Raw genomic sequence first — 21,169 nt, forward strand, 5'->3', positions numbered from 1 at the left:
TATGAGTGTGAAACTGCGCTCCGCTACACCATGTCATGGTCTGGCCCTTTAAGAGGCGATCTAGCAGCTTAGAGCCATAGAGAGGGGTGGAGAGAGAGAGAGAGGAGGGAGTGTGAGGTTCTGCGTGTGAGAGTGTGTGTGCAGCGGAGAGAAACAGAAACAGTGTCTGGTTTTGCGAGAGGTTAGAGGAGCACCAGGCAGCGTGTGCGTGTATGTGGTGTGTGTTCTCGGAGGTTCCCGGGTGTCGGACGCGAATGTTGTCGTGGAAGGACTCCTGTATCTCAGACCCCTTGTTTCAGCATGCTTACTGAGCCTGAGCTTCCTCAGGAGTTTAACAGGTACGTTCACACACTCACGCACGAGATGTTCACTTTTCCAAGTCGTGCCAGGAGGAGGAGAGCGTGGGACAGGCAGATGAGTAGGAGATGGTGTATGTGTGTTAGTGTAAGAAACAGACTACTTTATTAGTTTGTTTGGCATGTAAAAGACAGGCTGTGTGTGAATGTGTTTGCGGTTTAGAAAAGAGAAGAAAGTTCAGTGTGACTGTGAGATGTGTGTTTTCTAGACACACTCTGTGAGCATGGGACGCTGGGACTTTCTTCTCAGTATCCCACTTTGAAAGTAAGTAAATGTCTCTAGCGTTTGGTCTAACAGGTTACATGCTGTCGTTGTGTGTTGTGTGCATATCTTATATATATATATACACATATAGGTCTATATATATATATGTGTGTGTGTGTGTGTGTGTGTGTGTGAGAGTGTTAGATGGTGTTTGATAAGGGTCGGTGCTCTCCCGTCAGTATTTCCCTGGCACAACCTCTCTTTTTTTTTTCTTTTTTTTTTTGCACTTCTGGGTAACACGCTTGGCAACCAAAACACAGAGCATTTCACTTCTGTACAACTTTCTTGCTTCACAAAGCCTTTTTTCCAATTTGTCCGTGTTGTTTTAATCTTGTTTGTTTTGGTGTTTTATTGTGGCCAGATGTCTGCATTGGCCTTCTGTTGTGGTGGTCCGAGGTGGGAAATGTTCTCACCTACTTAATATGTCAACAAAAGTGGCTTTGCTGCCGAATAAAGAAGGTTTGACTTTAAAGCTCCATAGGGAAGATTACACATAATACTCGTTTTTAATGCAAGCTTCACCCCGACACACACACACTTTTTTTTTTTATTGCATTAGAGCACTGCACTGTTTTACCAGATGAAACCAATCTTTTGTTCAGCGATAAACTCTGGGGTTTTATCCCTGAATTAAGAACACATTTATACGTCAGGAAAATGTGTTTTTAATAAATCATCACACTCTCTCTGGGGGGAGGGCGAGGAGGGGGGCAGAAAAAGATAACAACTATGAGGAATTAAACATTTAAAGGATTACATAGGAAAGCAGAATGTATAGTGATAAATGCAGGGATTACAGGGATTACAATGAAAAGGATGGTTAAACTCTACTTTCCAGTAATGCTGGCTGTCAGTGGTTAAAGACCATGAAGACCATGAAGTGTGTGTGAGGACGGGAGCAAAAGCGCAGTGTTTGTCCTTGTAGAGTGTATGTGTCTCTTCTGTCCTGATGCTGAGTGTTTTTGAAAAACCGTAAGTCTGCTTTTATTCTTAATTAGTGTATAGAAAAACAGTTTTACTGACATGAAGCAAGGAAATAATGAGATAAAATAAAAAATGAAATTATAATGTCTGATGGTGATACAAAGTAATTTATAATTGTTGTTTGTATGTTGACATCTTAGATCACTCATCTGATGAATGATTCAATTAAAAAAGATTCACTTAAATGTAATTTTGTTTTCATTTTAAAATTAGCACACTGTAAAGTGCAAGAGATTTTGTTAAAAAATGTGATAGTAAGAAAATGGGACTTTTGATTCATTTAAGAACATTTCCTGTTTGGTGTAGTTTATTTTATATATTTGACATCTACAAATACAGAACTATGAAGTGTTTTTCAAATCATCTGTACTACAAAACAGTAGTAGATAATTATACGAAATGTTGCTTTGCTTAAAATATTTGTAAAATCTTCATCCTAATTATTTTAAATATATAATAATATAATAATTCTAAATAATATAATAATTCTAATTAATAATATAAATAATATTAAAATATTGTGTATTATAATTATTATTGTTGTTCTTATTATTGGAGTGGTGATTTAGGTGAGTTTAGCTTTATTGGAGGAGCACAGAGGAGATTCTATGGCCAAACTGTCACATTCCTCAAAGAGAGAGAGACAGCGATTGAGTGAGGGAGGGGGAAAGGGGACTTTAACACTTCTCCATTTGTCTCCCTCCTTTAATGGATGGTTGTGTTACATCTCACTCTCTCTCTCTCGCTCTTTCTCTGTCTGTCTGTCTGTCTCTGGGTCAGTCAATTCTTCCTGGTAAAGATACACAGAAGACACAGTGGGTTTGTTCACCACTACTAAGCATGTGTGATTGAACTAGCTGGTGACAAATGTGGCTGATGCACTTCAATTTTTGTTTCCTCTGCGTCAAAGAGAAAACAGATTAAACCACCAAGCCTGCCTTTACCTCCGTCACATTAACACATACTACTTGCAAGCTGCTTTATAGCATATGCAAAGTGTGGCATTATCTAGTTGAAGGAGTGTGCTTATGTACTTAGATATAGAGACAAAATTGTCCCCAGAAGTGAGATACTCTTAAAAAAAAAAAAGTCCTTTGGAGAACATTCAGAGACCTTTTCATTTAAAAAAAAAAAAAAAAAAGATGAGTAAAGATTGTGGTTTTTAATATGTATATTCTAAAAATGCAAATGGTTAAGGTCGGAGTTAAGCTATAGTGTTTATAATTAGCTTTATATAAACACAATTGAAGTCTGTGGTTGAGGGACTATATTAAGACAGTATTACTCTATATTCAGGGGACCAAATGACTGTTGTGGTGACCAGGTAGTCCCTTAAGAAAAACAGCTTAGTAAACATAATAAATATTGTCTAAATATACATTAGAGAGGACGGGAGCGAAAGTGCAGTGTTTGTCCATGTAGAGTGTATGTGTGACTGTGTGTGCGTCTCTTCTGTCCTGATGCTGAGTGTTTTTGAAACACTGTAAGTTTTACTGACATGCGAGGAAATAATGAGACCTAGAAAAAAAAATGATCATGTTTAAAATTAACACACTGTAAAATGAAAGAGGTTTTGTTAAAAAAAATGTGATAGTAAGAAAGTGGATTTTTTTTATTTATTAAGAACATTTCCTGTTTGGTGTAGTTTATTTTTATATATTTGATATCTAAAAATACAGAACTATTAAGTGTTTTTCAAATTATCTGTGCTATAAAACAGTAGTGGATAATTATACGAAATGTTGCTTTGCTTAAAATATATTGTTAAATCTTTATCCTAAATATTTTAAATATATTACTAAATATGATTTATATTATATATTATTAAAATGTTTTGCATTATTATTATTATAATATGTCAACAAAAGTGGCTTTGCTGCCGAATAAAGAAGGTTTGACTTTAAAGCTCCATAGGGAAGATTACCCATAATACTCAGTTTTAATGCAAGCTTCACCCCCGACACACACACACATTTTTTATTTTTTTATTTTATTGCATTAGAGCACTGCACTGTTTTACCAGATGAAACTAATCTTTTGTTCAGCGATAAACTCTGGGGTTTTATCCCTGAATTAAGAACACATTTATACGTCAGGAAAATGTGTTTTTAATAAATCATCACGCTCTCTCCGGGGGGAGCATGAGGAGGGGGGCGGAAAAAGATAACAACAACTATGAGGAATTAAACATTTAAAGGATTACATAGGAAAGCAAATCTTTATCCTAAATATTTTAAATATATTACTAAATATGATTTATATTATATATTATTAAAATGTTTTGCATTATTATTATTATTATTATTGGAGTGGTTTTGTGTGAGTTACATTTATTTATTTATTTATTTTATTTTTTTGGGAGGAGCACAGAGGAGTTTCTATGGCCAAACTGTCACATTCCTCAAAGAGAGAGACAGTGAGCGAGTGAGAGAGGGGGAAAAGGGACTTTAACACTTCTCCATTTGCCTCCCTACTTTAATGGATGGTTGTGTTACATCTCACTCGCTCTATCTTTCTTCTGTCTGTCTGTCTCCGGGTCAGTCAATTCTTACTGGTAAAGATACACAGAAAACACAGTGGATTCGTTCAGTACTAAGCGTTTGTGATTAAACTAGCTGGTGACAAATGTGGCTGATGCACTTCAATTTTTGATTGCTTTGCATCAAAGATAAAACAGATTAAACCACCTGCCTGCATTTACCTTTGTCACTTTAACACATATTACTTGCAAACTGCTTTGTAGCATACGCGAAGTGTGCCGTTATCTAGCTGAAGGAGTCTGTTTATGTACTTAGATATAGAGACGAAATTGAGATAAATCTAACAAAACCTTCCTTTGGAGAACATTCAGAGACCTAGTCATTTGGGAAAAAACATTAATAAAGAATGTGGTTTTTAATATATATATATATTCTAAAAATCCAAAGGGTTAAGGTCGGAGCTTCGCTATAGTGCTCATAATTAGCTTTATTTAAACACAATTGAAGTCTGTGGTTGAGGGACTATATTAAGATATTATTCTATATTGAGGGGACCAAATGACTGTTGTAGGGACCGGGTAGTCCCTTAAAAAAAACAGCTTAGTAAACATAATAAATATTGTCTACATTTAAATTTAGAAAGTTTATATGGAGTTTAGGGGAAAGAAAATATCTTTAGCTTTGTAGAAAAACAAAAGAAGTAAATGGAAAGTCTCCACAATGATAGAAAAACAAACGTTTGTGTGTGTGTGTTTGTTCTTAGCTATAGTTTGGGTACAGATTTGTCCCCAAACAAGAGCTAAATCTGACAAAAACACCCTTTGGGGACATTCAGGAATTCAGGAGTTATCATTTAGGAATAGAGTTAAGGTGTGTGTTTGTCATATAAAATCACTAGAAATCTACGTTATGTCCTCATTTAGGTTTAAAGTGTGTGTGTGGGTGTGTGTGTGTGTGTTCTGTCTGAGTGATAGAGTTTCTGGATCTTCTCTCTGAGTCATTCACTGCAGACTGGCTCCATTGTGTAGTCCGTGTTATGAGCTCTTGCAGCGGCTTGATAACCGTGTCTCCATGAAAAAAAGGAGGGTCAGCAGAGAAGAATGCTGAAGTGTTTCCTCCTCCCCCCTTCAGAAGTCTTCCCAGACCTCCCCTGTGCGATCAGCTGACCGTCGGGACGTCCGCTAAGACTGAGGGGAACTGAGTTTGTTCCGTTTAGGTTAAAGTCTTATTTATCAAGACCGAGAGGATAATAACACAGACACCGTATGACAACAGGTCAGAGGTGTGGGCCTAGACAACTGCATCATGGGAAGGATAATAAAAATCAATGGACTGCTCTGCTAAATGCTTCTTTTTTTTCTATCCGATCCCTCAAGCTGTATAATAATGGCTCTGTACATGTAGGTAAAGGAGGAGTCTGGGTGGAAGACTTGCATATGCCTGTTACACCCAATTTGTTGTTGTACAAGCCTGTATGGATGGAGTAAATTATACCAGCACCCGTTTTCACATCCGCCGGGGCTTCTGGGTGCAAATCATGATGGATAAGCATTTGACGGGGGCATCATATTTACAGACACTTACACACACTAAAAGAAGACAAGCAGAGGCTGAGAAAGTTTTCATAGAATTTTCAAGTGTGTGTGTGTAATATGTAAAATGTCAGTGAAAACATGAGTCAGTTCAGAGAAATAAAGAATTAGAGAAGAGAGATGACAGGAAACTATGCAGACAGATGAAGTGATGACTAAAATACTGGCAACCCCCCCCACCCATCTGTATGTGTATGAGTGTGTGTGTGTGTGTGTGACAGTGACATTAGGCTCTGTGTTCATGCCTTTTGTGGCGACACTGGACAGGAAATTGGGGTGGCCCTGCAGCCCTCGCGTCAGAGGGATAAACAGAGACAGCTTTGTGTTTTCTCTGAGTACGTGTGTGAATAATGTGTGTATTTAGAGACATGTATGCTTGTGTGACATTATTATTCACTGACGTTAAGGGGTGGTAGACTTTTGAAAGAAGTTTCTATGAGTGATTTTTTTTTTAATCTTTTTAGCGCAGTTACTAGCCATCAGCCATCTTAAAGATGCTGTAAACAAAACTGAAAAAGTTTTATATGAGATTTTTTTTACCATCCAATACAGATAGGCCTATATATTTATATTATGTTTTGGTAAATTAACCATACACACACAAATCCAAGTGCCCTCATAGCAGCAGCGGTGAACGCTGTGATTAGTGATTACGGCGTGAATGATGAAGAGCCCTCACAAGTTTGCACTACGGATGAATTTACTTCAGCGGAGTCACTCTCTCTGACTCGCTCTTCGCTTCCGTCCTGCTGCCAGCCACTCTATTCCCACAGAGAGAAAAATTGAGAGAGCTATAAATAGCTGTAAAGTAATATATTTAAAAGACTGTTCAAAACAGAGAGAGTTGTGCACAAATGGTTGATTGTGCAAAAGGGGGATGTCCTGACGGGGACTATCTAAGACTTTATCGTCCTGGGAGCAGAAGATAAAGAGGAGAGAGAGGGATGAGCACTTCTCCTAATGTCTGAGTGGATTGTGAGGTATTCTCAGTTTCCTACAGAAGGCATCACTGTTGTTATCTGTGTTGAACGGGCTGATTGTCTGAACTTTTGGACACACTTTGTTTCATTCCCACAGTCTGATAACAAAGAAGAGCTGACCTCCCTAATCAAATAATCATATTACACAGGAATTTACCTTTACCCAGTGTAATGATGTTTTTATATATCTTTTAAGGGAGCATAATGCCTTAGAAAAGTTTTTTGTAAGAAATGTCAAAGTACGCTTTAGGAATATGGCACTGTTTGTGTTGATTTACTTTAGATCAAATTTCCCCACAAGTGAGCTAAATCTGACAAAACCTTTATTGACAATTTATATTTACATTTATATTAAATTTATACAATTTGTAAATTATATAGAAATATATATATATATATATATATGTATATTTTTTTTTTTATTCTTATGCAAAGTTTTATTAGTATTACATAAAATAATGATAATTAATATTATCAGCATTATATAAAAACAACAGAAGTTGCCTATCATGATATTTTCAATTACGCTCTGTGTATCTAAATGCGTTTTATCATAGGCATGCGGGCAACATCCACAAAGCATCATCATGCAAGTTTTTCTGTGGGCCGCGCACATCCGAGTGTGTGCGTATGTGACACGTTTAGCCTCTAAATTATGTCCTGTCATTAGAGGCACTTCTGGAGTGTTAACCACTGCTGATGGTGATTAGGTAAAGCTCCTAGATTCAGTATTTAAAGTGCAGCTCCACTCCACTGTTTAATGGACCCTGTATTTTGGACGATAAGCGTCTGCAGAGAAATGTACATGTGGTATGAGAGGGACTTAGGAGAGTGCTCAATCTGCGTCTAAACTCAAAGGGGAAGTGTGCCTTTAATCTGGGCTTAACGCACGCAGTCTGCAGGAGGGTGCCGAGCGGCGCACCAGTGGGACGGCCATTAGCTTTTAACGATTAGCCGTGAAAGTTAGCCTCTAGACCTGCAGCTCAACTGCGATGGGACGGGGTGCGAATACTTAAGTTTACGAAATATGAAAAAATGATGGCATTTTCTCTGATAATACACCCCGAACTGGATAATACTGGTGTTTAGAGATTATACTGACATCATTTGTGTTCCTTTAGTCACCTCACCCATATCAGCACATTCGGCTTTGATATTCAAGACTGTTTATGAATAACATAATTCTTAGCCTTGTGAAAATGAAAGGCAATAAAGTTATTAATCCGCCAGATAATGAGCGACGACCGCTGTTAAAGTTTACAATGCAAATAAGCAGACATGACTAGCCTGTAAGGAAGTCTTAGCTTCAGAGACTGTTCTTTGTGCGTCTGTGTTGTGTTAGCGAGAGTGTGTGTGTGTGTCAGTGGACAAGGTCTGTGTGTTTGGCAGGCCGGCCTTTATTGGAACCACAGAAGGATGGAGTGAAATTATGCTAATGGCTGCTAATTATGACCTTGGAGACCAGCATATCTGCCAATTTATCTGCTTAATAAAACCCTCTCTTTTTTAATCCCAACATCTCGACAAGCTTTAAATGTTTCATGTAGACTCTCCACCACGACAGGTCTGCCAACTTTAAATGAAATAGTGGCTATAACCTGCTCACCTGGGGAGTGGAATTGTATAGTAATTATACTTCAAAGGCTCGAAGGAAAATAGACATTTTATTGCTCAAGAGGAGCTGTGAAAAGCCTCTGTCAGTGGGCCGGCAAGGAAGTAGGGAAGAAAGAGGCAAAAGAAAGGTATGCACAGATATAGGAAACAGCTGTGAATTAGTTGTAAATTGAATGCTGGAGATATATTTAAATTGAAAATTCACTCCTGAGTATTTTTGTAAGGAATATTGCTTTGAGAATGAGTCATGAAAAATGATGGTTCTAAATCCAGTTCCACTAAATAATTCTGGTTCCATTAATGATTCTTTTTTAGAACGTTTTTGGAAGTATTTGACCTTTTTTAATTTTTTTAATTTTTTAGTTATTATATACTCAACCGTTGTTTTACTTACTTATTTCGATTTTAAGTATCATTTTTACTACAAACCTTTCCAGCTATTCATTACGCTGATTTAAGTTTCACAAGCCTTAACTAAACAGTTATTAAGACAACAGTTCTCGGGTTCGAATTAGATGTGACAGGCAATTTGCTGGTTCCAATAAGAACTGTTTCTCGATTGCCTACGTTTAGATGAGGGTCATGTATGTGTCTTTGTTGGTCCTGATGTGTGTGTTGGGGGTTGGTGTGTTAGAGAAAGCGGCACAGAGGTGTGTGTGTCGGAGTGAAACAAAAGGGCCCAGTGTGTGTGAGTGTCTGGAGGTAGAGTAAACACAGTGCTGGTGGAGGGGTAGACAGGCCGTGCGGCTCTGACGGCCTAACTGCAGTTTATACAGCTGCACTGACTGCTTTTACTGCCCCAGTGTGAACCAGCACACAGCCAAGGTACCCCATTCAGACACATTCACATTCATACAGCCAAATTAACACAGATATAGTCACTAATACTCACAATTGTACATATCACACACCTGCGTTACAGTGTTTATGGCAAAGCAGTTACTGTCAGACTCTAGGAGTATGACATCTGCATCATAGTTTATCATTTAACTCTTCACTTCTTCTCATCTATACAGTTAGTCGAAGTGGTCTTTAGCATGTCTTCATTATTTCCATAGCTGCCAGCCTTGGGTTTGATTGAGGTGAGTCTTATTTATCCCGTCCAGACAGTTAGAAACATTATATGATGTTTGTCTTTACAGCTAAACTAAACCAAATAAGCAGTAAATGAGAGAAAGAGAAACCTTAGCAGTGCTCAGGAGCTCCACCAGATGTGGCGTCTGAGTCAGACCAGAGCTATGAGAATACCATGCAGTTCAGCACACGCAACCTGGACTGTACCCGAGACTGCGGATGCTAGTTGATGAAAGATATTCGTGCTAAAAAAAGTAACCTCTCTATTGCACCAACTTTGTACTATATGTAAGTCTCATTTTTCTACCTTAGATCATAAAATATATCAAGTAATTGTGATATAAAGTGTAAAAAAAGAAAGAAAGAACGTTTTTAAAGTAAACAGTGAGCTGTAAAGTCAGTTATAAAATCACGGGTGAGATATAAAGTCGCAGTTGCGGGATATGAAGTGACATTATGAGATATGAAATCACAATTATGAGATTTAAACTCACATTGTGAAAAAAGTTGCAATTGCAGGAAATTAAGTTGCAATAATGAGAAATAAAGTCACAGTTGTGAGAAATAAAGTCAGTATTATGAGTAAGTCACAATTTGAAGACATAAAGTCATTATTATGAGAAAGTCACAACTGTGAGCGATTACGATAAATAATTCACAATTATAACATATAAAGTCACATTGTGAAAAAAGTTGCAATTACAGGAAATAAAGTAGCAATAATGAGAAATAAAGTAGAATTTTGAGAAAGTCATAATTATTGGAAAGTCACAATTGTGAGCAATTACGAGAAATAATTCGCAATTATGAGATATAAATAAAAAATAAAAATAAATTGTGAGATATAAAGTTGCCATAGCAGTAGTTGATATAAAGTCACAATACTGAACAATAAAGTTACACTTGTGAGACTTAGGAATTATGAGGAATAGTCACAATTGTGAGATATTAAGTTGCAATTATGCAAAATAATTGTGTATGTAGTATATATTTTAATAATTATGATATATAATATTATGTATAGTATACGGAATGGGGTTCCATAACTTTGCTTATTAAACAGCTTTTGGGGAAAAGCAAAATTACTACAACACTGCAGTCAAATAAAATTTGTTTGCCAGTTCTTTTAGTTGCAGAGTAGGAGCTAAATAAAAGTACTTCTCTCCATCTCTCTTTATCCTTGTCTGTCTTTTTCCTCTTAAAAGACTGGTACTTATACCCCAGGGCCATAGTAACACTAGCCCCAAGGCTGAGAAGCGTCTATGAAAGCACTTAGGCAATGCCGTAAGCCAGATGAAATCTTATTACGAGAGCATATTCATTTTTCCTCCCCGTGCATTGTAGGAGAGAGAGTTCATTTAATAAATGCTTTTTCTTCCTGACTGAATCAGAGGAACACAGACCATCATCAAGGCTTATTTTCTCTGGCATTGTCAACACCATATACACTGTCATTAACATCTACTGTGGCACACGGTGCTCACGCACACACCATTGTCTGTCTGTGTTCTTGGCTAACGTGATATTTGATGTGCGCTGGGCCGTCTGCACTTTTCTTTAATGGGCCGCTCGAGTCTTTACATCAAACAGGCTGGCTAAACACATCGTGTGCTGTGCTGCTACAGTAAATGGCTCTGTGATAGTGTAGGTGGGACGTCTCTTTGATGGAAGGATGGATGTGGCAAAGCTATGGCATTGATGGCTGTCATTATGCGAGTAGTGTGTGTCAGGTGTGTGTGTGTGTGTGTGTGTGTGTGTGTGTGTGAAATTCTCCTGTATATGTCACTCACAATTAAACAACAGCCACGTCTCTGTCTCTGCCCTGTCTTTCCTGAATGCCTCAGTCACTTTTCCTTTCTCATTTTTTCCAGGATGTCTTCCAAGCGACCAGCCTCTCCATATGGGGGAACAGATGGAGAGGTAGTCATGGCGACGAGTAGACAGCGATTGGAGGATGAAGAGGTTGACGGACATGCTGTCATTCACTTGCCCCTGAGTTCGTACTGCAGCAAAGTGTCCCCGCGATCTCCACGACTGCCTGCAGCAAAGTGTCCCCGCGATCTCCACAACTGCTCGACAGCCCCCCAACACTACACGCGAACATGGTAAGTCGGCCCCCCCACGAGGCGCCGAATACACTCAAACCTCTCTCATACGATTGGACAAAGCAAAGTTTATTTAAAGACGTAAGATGAAATATAAGTGAGATGGACCCTGTGATTGTCATCCTCACGTGAACACGCACATGAGCTCCAGTATCTCTTCAGCGACCTTTCGCCCGATTCTGCTATCTCTTTCTCACGATAAACTTATGTCGCCACAGCCTTTAGGAATCAATCCGGCTGTAAAACAATGAATCAGTACTTAAGGAACTTAACAGTAAGCTAATTCTGCAATTAACTGTGATTACAGGGCACGCTGGACTCTGCAGTTTTGGAACCGTTTCCCACAATAAAGCAAAGTCTCCTCGAGCTTTCTCTCTCAAGCGTCTCCTTCGTTCTCACTTTATACACTCAGCTTGCAGCGTGGTGTGTTTGTTTATGACTGTCGGTTCTCTCTTTTAGAGTAGCTTGCTGTTAAACTACTATATTTTGGGGGGAAAGGTACAAAAATTTTACCTTTCAGGAAGGTGCATATTAGTACCTTAAAGTACTAAGCACTCTTAAAAATAAAGGTTCCAAAAGGAGGTTTTCTCAGCGATGCTGTAGAACCCTTTTAGTTTCTGTTAACCTTTCCGTAAACAGTTCTTAAAATAAGTTTTGTTTTTTTTCAAAATGTGAAGAACCTTTTTTCATTATAAAGAACCTTTTGTTCAAATGAAAGGTTCCATGAATATTAAAGGCTCTTTATGGAACCAGATGCCAATAAAGAACCTTTATTTTTAATAGTGTATGGGAAGGTGATGCACAAAGATGTACCCTTTGAGGGTCCTGCCCTAACTAATTTAGCATTTTTCTGATAGTGTAGTAAGTTCAGACTTGACAGATTAGCTTTGGCTTGCTCCTGAAACCAAACAAATGTTTATTGTACAATTGATTGTTATTCTTATTAATCATAATGTGAATAATTATGTATCAGCAGCAGTGCAGTGGTTGTAATTGTTGTGTTATCTGAAAGACTAGATTGCTGTCTCTGTCTCTCGCGCTGACATGACAGACATGGCATTAAAAAAAACATGCGCACTGTATTTGATGTGGATTAATAAAGCGTATCCGTCTCGAGCACGGGCGGATTTTGGGGAAAGCAGGCTGGCATGTGTGAGACATTACGTTTCCCTGAGCCGATCCGCGCTTACTGGCAGAAGAGTTGAGTGAGAGAGAGATTTACACGAGTGGGGACTCAGAGGGGCTTTGTCACGGCAATTGTATAAAGTGATAGGGAAGTGTAAATCGACTCGGCGAGTCCCTGGGTAACGCGCAGCGGAAGATTACCGCTTTATCTTGTCATTGTAAATTAACCCGGTAGCAGCGCACATGCGCTTCAGACTCCGCTGACCTCTTCATCCTGAGAGGGAAAGAGAGAGACGCGCGTTCGTGGTGATGGGGTCAGCGGAGCTGAAGCGCCTGCAACCTGCTACAATAGAAGTCGGTGCGCGTCCCCGGCGGTCTGTAAACTCCTGTCAGTTTTTTACAGGCGGGAAGTAGAAGGCTTTGAAACTGAAAGGTGGGAAGAGCCTTACACACGGGTGATAATAGCGAGGTGTTAATTACTCTCCCTTTTGTTCGGTTAATGTGGAGAGGCATTAAGGGAAGACGTGTTCTTACGTGTTTCACTTTAATATTTGTTCTTAGGGGCGTCAAATTGAGCCTTGTAATGTCAAAAACAACAAAATACCCTTTAACCTGACTCCTGTACAGTGTTCATAAAAGATTGCTTTTGTAAAAACGTTTTCATAGAAAGTAAATTTAATTTTCCAAAAGATTAAAAGTTAATATAATTTGTTATATTTCTAACTTCATATATTTTTTATTTAATATTTTAAATACTTTAATGTAATACTTTATTTTTTAATTATTTTTAAATATATATAAATATATATTCCGTTTTTATAATAATTTTGATTATAATAAAATAATTTATTAGAATTTTATTGTTGATCCAAGGCCAAAATGGTCAGATCAGTAAAAATAAAATTGAACTCAAATTTTATAAATTGTTTTTTATGTGGAACGTTTTGTTTCAGTGTCACAAATATTCATTTGTGTTCTTGTATTTGTAAGGTTTCTACAAATCTGACAATACATCGAAATTGTAGTGTCACACAAATCTAATTATGTCTTTTTCTATTGCATAACCTCATGTGAATTCTACTACAGAAGGACAGGAATGAGACAATGTAAGGTGTTTGAAAGTATGTGAAGCGCTTGTAAATCTTCATCTGTGTGTGTGTGTGTGAGCGCGCGCTCACGGCAGGATCAGGGCTGACAATAGCTCAGTTGAGCCAGGTTTAGAGGTGAGCGGATTGTGAACACACGGTAGAGATCAGCAACACGGGCTTAAGACAACAGACGAGGCATCAGCACCACAGGAGAGGAGAGATGTCCAACTCGAGCGTGTGTGTTTCAGCAGCGGGACTCTTGACAGTTTAACTGATAGCAAGCGTAGAGGTTAGTTTCCTAGTGCGTGGTGAACACGAGCCAGAGAATCACACGGCTGTGCATTGAGTTAGTCTCATTAGGTAGATGCTACCTGTATCCGTAAAATAACAGGATTTAAGTTAGCATATGGAAGCGTGAGAGAGAAGGAGTGAGAGAAACGCTCTGAGGGAAGCAGGTTGGAATCCTGCGGAGCACAGGCAGGACAAACATTAAAAAAAGGGAGAAAAAAGATGGCATTTGGAAGAACGCTGGCATCTGTGCTGAAGGGAGAAGACAAGAGGAAAAAACTAGAGGGGGAAAGAAGGCATTTTGCTTTCTTGGCAAGAGTTGAAGTGTGTTTAAATGTGCTCCTGTCACACATGAGCTTAAGAGGACAAAAGTTGTTTAATTCTGTCGCCATGCTGTCGTGGTTTAAGGATGAAGAGAGGGTCGTGGAGAGAGACGCAGTTTCAGCCTTTCCACGAAGAATTAACATCTGCACAACTAAAAGAATAACCGCCCACACCGCGCAGAACGGCACATCAGAAATGCATATAAATACATATACTCAGCTTTGCACACTTATTCATGTGCAGCAGAAAATCATGCACACACACACGTAATCAGTGGACAAAATAGGGGTACTTAACCTGAATATCAACCCTACTGTAGACCTGTTACTCACTGCCTTATATTTAAAGATGGGAGAAAGAAAGCAACAAATAAGCCATTAGTTCATCTGCTTCTTCCTCTGTCCGAGACTTAGTGTCATGGCCGAGGACATGAAAAAGTGAAGGAATACAGTTTCCTCCACCACCATCTCACCTTCTATTTGAATTGTTTTCTAGATATCTCTGGAGAAAGACGTGAGCTGCGGTTTGAAGTATGCAGTGGATTAGATAGATTGGAAGTGACAGGTGTGACCGTGTTTTAAATGCATGCCACACTAAAGCAGGCAAAGAGAAACGCCTGCCATTCTGCCACTCGTTCCCACTCTCTCCCTAGCTTTCTCTCTCTCGTCCTCCCCTCTTCATTCTATCTTTCTTCTCTGTTAGTTCTTTAACAGCTAGTTGACAGTTTTGTTTGCAAATGACCGGGTGATCATGCACCGCTTTGGTCATTTGTGATCTAATCCCAGTTCGAATGGCCTGACTGGAGCTGATGGGGACAAGAGGGATGAAACGGAGGGGTGTGTCTGGAAAAACGTGCCTTTTTGCAGGCAGATTACGGAAAAGGGGGGGAATCAGTATGCAAGCTGTCATATTTTCCGTGTATCATAAAAGCCTGTTAAGATCTTTTAAGCTTGCCAGTCATCAGTCTGTTTGTGAATGAGTATCAACGTGAAATGTCTCTCGGTATGCATTTGTAGTAAGTGAAAGTGTTTAATTAGTTCTACCGTAATTATTATTATCATGATGATGATGATGGATTGTGACGAGTCAATCTGTGTGATATGTTCAGTATAACTGGATATATGGAGTGTTGACAACTGTATGTACTAAATCTGAATATTATGTTTGTTTATTTGTCTGTTTTGTGTGAAAGAAAGTTATTGATGTTATTAAATGGCATGTACATGGCTAAAATAAATTAAATGGCAACATTCAATGTTAAAACATTTAGTCATTTAATAATTTTATTAACATAAAAAATATTATAAATATATTAACAAAAATAATTATTATAAATATATATTTTAAAAATTATTATAAAACAGTAGAAAAACATTCAAAGAGAATATTTTTTTTTAGTACTAGTAATGTAATAAAAGCTACGAATAATCATTAGTATAAATAATTATTATAAATAAAACGTATAATAACTTAATAAATATAATAAAACTTTTCCACTGCATTTAAAATTTCCATGTTGTATAAACTTCATTGTTTTGTAAATAGTAGTTATTATTAAAAATAAATTTAGTGTATAATTGTCATTTAAAAATGTTAAGACATTTAGTCATTTAATAATTTTATCAACATATACATTTGTATTAAAACACTGTTAAAAGAGCACATTACAATGAAAATAAATACATTATTATTATTATTATTATTATTATTATGTTTTCTATAGCATTTAATATTTTTCCATGTTACATATAATGAACTCTTTTGTTTGCGGGGCTAAGTCAGATCATCTAACAGTCTTACTCTACCGATATAAATAAAATTGTATTTGCCACTGTTCTGTGTCTTGTGAAAGTCTCGTGTAATTCGTGTTGCATTAAGCTTTAGTAAATGAACCATCTGCTGCTCTCTGTTCACTCTCTGAGTTAATGATTAAAAACAGATGTCATTATTAAAATAAAATTATAAAAACTTGATCAATCTTGTGAACCTCAGTTTGGACTGAGGACATTTTGCTTTGCGTGACAGATGCAGGTGGCACAAAGTAGCTGATGTTGATTGTTGAGGTGTAAATCTGGTCACTGGATCCAAACATGTCAGTGGGATTATGCTATTGTCTGATTGGCTGCGGCTGCTGTCAGTCACGTGGGTGGTAAAGTAGATAATAGATGTGGATTAACCAAAGATTAACCCTGATTAAAGGACTTGGACTGTTGACCTGGTCTCTAAATACCTGACTTGTTTTGTAATTAAACTTTATATAGGAGATCCGGAGCTGGGCGAAAGTAATGTGGTGTGTGTGATAATTCATAATCATAAGTCTCCACATCTGTCATTGACCCATTTTATAGTATGTGTACATATACTTACATAAGCAAAAAACACCAATATTAAAAAATAAATGTCATATAATAATTATATATAATAAATATAATAATTAGTTAGAAATAGCCCTTTAAGGCAACAACTGCACAGTTTCACTTTGTATAGTGTACAAGCCACATTACATAAGAAACCATAAGATGGGAACTGTTATAAATTTGGACGTAAGATCAATGCATGAAATATCGAAGATGGTGATTGATATCACAGCTGTCATGTTGGTCAAGAAGAGAAGAAAAAATGCGGTTGAAAAACTTGGACGTTCTTGTGTGTTTGGAGCTGATTCAAAGTAGAAAAACTTCCCTTCTCAGAGAAAGAGACAGTTCCTGTGATGGTGAAACGACTGAAACTTTTCGCCACTAATGATTTTGTCTAAAGAGACTTCAGACCGACAGAGGCAAAGAGAGAGAGAGAATTTCTACAGTGCAGATGAGGATGAAAGTAAATCTAAACATGCCTCAACACTCAGGAACAGGACAAAATAATTAGTGAAGGCCTGTTTATCACTTTGTTTAACACCCTGTCTTTATCTCCGTCTCTCTGTCAGGATCAGGATGGCAGTAAAGGCCTGGCCCTGAGCCCCTACCCCCAGCACAACTCGTCTACCTCACCCAGTAAGCAGCAGCAGCAGGAGGAGGGGTCCATGCGGCCAGGGAGCGAGCCCAGCTCCGCTTCAGCTCTGGGCACCCCGGAGAGACGCAAGGGCAGCCTGGCCGACGTGGTCGACACGCTCAAACAGCGCAAGATGGAGGAACTCATCAAGAACGAGCCAGAGGGTGAGTGAGGGAGAATTTAAAACGTTTTGACACACATCATCACTTTTCACTCAAATTTTCAGCGTGTTTTCAAAGTCTTGAGAGCCGAACAACGATACAACCTGTCCAGTAATGAACATGTCATACCGTGGTCATTGTTTGTGAATTTTGAGAACATACAGTAACACAAAATCATTTAATTTAGCATCTTTATCACAAGCTACTTTTGATGCCATGCAAAGATTAATGTATTTATTTAAAAATTCATAGCAATTAATTTATAAATACTTTTGATGTCATTGAAAGAATTAATATATATTTATTATGCTATCACAAGCTACTTTTAATGGCATGGGAAAAATATTCATTTATTTATTTATTTAAAAATCCATAGCCATTCATTTATAAATACTTTTGATGTCATTGAAAGAATTGTTAATGTATATTTATTATGCTATCACAAGCCACTTTTAATGGCATTGGAAAAATATTCATTTATTTATTTAAAATTTCATAGCCATTAATTTATAAATACTTTTGATGTCATTGAAAGAATTGTTTATATTTATTATACTATCACAAGCCTCTTTTAATGGCATGGAAAAATATTTATTTATTAGAAAATTATGTAAAACATTTATTTAATTATTTTAATCTATTTAATTAAATATTTAAATATTTTGATTAAATGAAAGTCTTTTTATATTTTTTGTGATAACAATCGTTTTATTTTAGCATGAGCTGTTTAGCATTGTCACATCAGGCTTTTTCCCAGTGTAGAGAGTTTTTTTGATTATAGTGGGAGCTATCTAGCTTTGAGTTGTTGTTGTTCTGAAAAGTTGGAGACCAGCAGGTTTTAGGAGACATTGGGCAGCCAAGTTTTTTCTTCCAGAACCAGTTTTTCTGTGTTGAAACGGCACATGGCACAGGTCCAGATTGGGCATCGGCTCCGAAACCAGCACTGGCACCCTGTCGGTGGAAAAAGTTCACTGTATTAGATTTTCAGAAGACATTGGCACACGTGTGTGTCTTATTGTGATGAAATTACAATGTGAAACTGGCTGAAAGTGTGAAGGATTTCACGGAGAGCATCTCCCATTCTGTCTCTTTCTTTCTCTCCCTGACTCACTCGCACACACTCATTCTTTCTTCCATCTATATACCCATCATTCCTGACTAACAAATTCTGCTTAATGAGAGCTGTTGATAAAGTCAGACCTTTGTTTAAGCAGGCAGGGATCAGCTGTTCGGAGCCATTGTGTGCCACACTTTGCATATTCATTTCAGTCTGATAACTGAGAGAACGGCTCTCAGCTCCTTCCACAGGATCTCTCTCTCTCTTGGTCTCTTACATCACACCACACTCGCTCTGTAATTAGCGGCCAGTTCCTCATGAATAATCAGAACCTGCTCCCTATGTGAATTAGCCAGTCTGTGTGCAAATACACATGTGAACATACTGACGATGGATGGATGGATGGATGGATGGATGGATGAATAGACAAGTAGATACATAAATAAAAGCTAGCATTCACTGTAGGATTTATATACAGCAGGGTTTAACGTAGTTTTTTGTATGTATGGGTGTGTGGAGGTGTTGTACAACTGTTGCATTACTCCGTGCTTTGTCTTAGGGTGAGGTCACACTAGATTTTGCTCCACGGACTTCCATTCATATTGATGCAACAACATTTCGCTGTGCATACCAAAGTTCAAGTTCTGCAAATTCACATTTCAGAAAGTGTATAGGACAGTTGCCCTATAAAGAATTAAAACATTTTATTTTATTTTACTTTAAGCATTTTTAGCTCTGATCTACTAGCCAATGATGTGTAAGTCTTTGTAAATGGCAGGCGTTGGAGTTTTTCTGGCACTGATTCTGCTCATTTGTGTGAATATCATCCTATTCTATGAAACCAAGGAGGATTTTGCTTCATTTACATTTGATGGACAGTTGCCCTATAAAGAATTAAAAAATTTTATTTTATTTTACTTTAAGCATTTTTAGCTCTGATCTACTAGCCAATGATGTGTAAGTCTTTGTAAATGGCAGGCATTGGAGTTTTTCTGGCACTGATTCTGCTCATTTGTGTGAATATCATCCTATTCTATGAAACCAAGGAGGATTTTGCTTCATTTACATTTGATTTTAATAGTTACGTCAGAGAAAATAGTTACATTGGAGAAAGCCACAAGGTCAAAGCAAGAGTCTGGCTGTGAAATTCAACAGCTGTCGTATACAGGAAGCCAGGAAAAATGTAAGATGACATATAGAAGATACTTATAGAACTCTTGCGAACATCACACTAGATTTTGCTCCACGGACTTCCATTCATATTGATGCAACAACATTTCGCTGTGCATACCAAAGTTCAAGTTCTGCAAATTCACATTTCAGAAAGTGTATAGGACAGTTGCCCTATAAAGAATTAAAACATTTTATTTTATTTTACTTTAAGCATTTTTAGCTCTGATCTACTAGCCAATGATGTGTAAGTCTTTGTAAATGGCAGGCATTGGAGTTTTTCTGGCACTGATTCTGCTCATTTGTGTGAATATCATCCTATTCTATGAAACCAAGGAGGATTTTGCTTCATTTACATTTGATTTTAATAGTTACGTCAGAGAAAATAGTTACATTGGAGAAAGCCACAAGGTCAAACCAAGAGTCTGGCTATGAAATTCAACAGCTGTCGTATACAGGACGCCAGGAAAAATATAAGAAGACAAATAAGATACTTAATAAGATACTTAGCAAGCAAGCAACCAAAAGACAGTCCATTAGCAGTAGCGCATTATCTCTCTACTTTCTGTTCAAATAAAATGTGCTAACAAAAGAAGCCCCGGTCCCTCAAGAAGCACAGACACAGAGAAAAAGAAGCAGAAAAGAAAAGAGAAATGAAGAGAGGGAGGTGGGAAGTGCATTGAGCCAGGGCTCTCATAGCCTGATAAAAATCCCTTTTCAACTGGCCTGTCCATTGTTTGCTATGTACCTCACAAAGACCATTAGCTGCAAACGGCAGGTTATGATGAAAAATTAATGAATGCTTTAATCATTATGAAAGGGCCGTATTATTATACCGTTCCCTTTCTCTCTGTCTCTCTTCCCGCCCTCCCTCTCTTTTTCACACGCTGCTTCTAGCCGGATCAATCACACACTCGCATGTACACGCACATTCATCGAAAGTCGCTCGCGCTCTGGCTTGTGAAGGGAAAATAGAAAGGCAGGAGGAAAGGAAATGGGTCAGAAAACAGTAAGAGAAAAGCGAGAGGGGGCCGTATGCATCTCGCTCCCCGTGTGAAATGGGGAGTGTGTTAGTCAGCGTGTTAGCGAACCGTTTGCTCACCTGTCCCCCCTCGCTGCTCCACTTCCCCTCAGATAAACAGCCCGAGCTGAGTCGTTTGTTACGACCAGATACCAACCAGACTTATACTGGGTCAGGCAAGTATGTGTGTGCGTGTGTTTGACCAAGAGCAGAGCATTTGGCCTTTGTAAACGAGCGTCCCTAATCAACTGGCCTCAATGATACAGCACATCCAGACACAATTTCCGCATGTACCTGTTACTGCACATTTTTGCATTGCTGCAGATGGGAAAACATTTGTTCGACCGAAATAGGTTTTTGAACGGTTAATACCAATATCTAGACAGTAGGGTGGCATTATATAATAATATATAATAATATTTGACAACTACAATCAGAAATATTAAAGGGGTCATATGATGCGATTTCAAGTTTTCCTTTCTCTTTGCAGTGTT

At 38.0% G+C, this 21,169-nt stretch overlaps 1 pseudogene; it reads left to right on the plus strand.

Annotated features, from left to right (window-relative positions):
- Nucleotides 1-128: 128 nt before the first annotated feature.
- The window catches only part of LOC107694679 (transcription factor SOX-5-like), a 75,936-nt pseudogene continuing 54,895 nt past the window's right edge, over nucleotides 129-21,169 (plus strand).

Source organism: Sinocyclocheilus anshuiensis, unplaced genomic scaffold, assembly GCF_001515605.1.
Source record: "Sinocyclocheilus anshuiensis isolate Anshui unplaced genomic scaffold, SAMN03320099.WGS_v1.1 scaffold2806, whole genome shotgun sequence".
Taxonomy (NCBI): domain Eukaryota; kingdom Metazoa; phylum Chordata; class Actinopteri; order Cypriniformes; family Cyprinidae; genus Sinocyclocheilus; species Sinocyclocheilus anshuiensis.